Source organism: Limulus polyphemus, unplaced genomic scaffold (assembly GCF_000517525.1).
Source record: "Limulus polyphemus unplaced genomic scaffold, Limulus_polyphemus-2.1.2 Scaffold1688, whole genome shotgun sequence".
NCBI lineage: Eukaryota > Metazoa > Arthropoda > Merostomata > Xiphosura > Limulidae > Limulus > Limulus polyphemus.
In genome coordinates, this window is record NW_013667298.1 from 248,752 (window position 1) to 249,332 (window position 581).

The 581-nt window shown below is 29.4% G+C and overlaps 1 non-coding gene across 1 annotated transcript; it reads left to right on the top strand.

Annotated features, from left to right (window-relative positions):
- The first annotated feature begins 212 nt into the window (after positions 1 to 212).
- On the top strand, positions 213 to 284 carry Trnae-uuc. The gene has a single exon. It is a non-coding gene; the product is annotated as a tRNA-Glu (tRNA).
- Positions 285 to 581: the final 297 nt, after the last annotated feature.

The window sequence follows — 581 nt, forward strand, 5'->3', positions numbered from 1 at the left end:
TTTTAAAGGTGGTTTTAAACTTACGACTTTTATGGCCGCCATTTTGTTTCATCAAGATCCCCACTATTAAGTGCTACCGTACGTATGATAATTGAAAGCCAATATAAATTTACCAATAAAATATGTTGTTTTACTTAAAATAATAATAATAATATTATTCATTACTTTAAAACACAAGTTATTCTTTACACTCTTAAACAATATATTTAACATCCCATGTGGTCTAGTGGCTAGGATACCTGGCTTTCACCCAGGAGGCCCGGGTTCGATTCCCGGCATGGGAAATTATACTTTTGTAAATTTTCGGTTTTTAGAAAGTTAGGAATCAAACATCGGTTTATTAGAAATAACTGTCTGATAAGACATGAAAAAATAATTTTTTGGTGAAAAGAAAATTCTAGATTTACAAAATAATTTTGTGAAATATGAAATAAATTAAAGCAAGTACGGGGACATTTGCCATATCAAGCTCTTTATCTTTTTTTATGTGGATTTTGTTTTTTAGCTGTACTTAATGTGTTACGTATTGCAATTTCGAAAAGTCTGAAACCGAGCTAAATGATAATTTAAATTTAATAGTT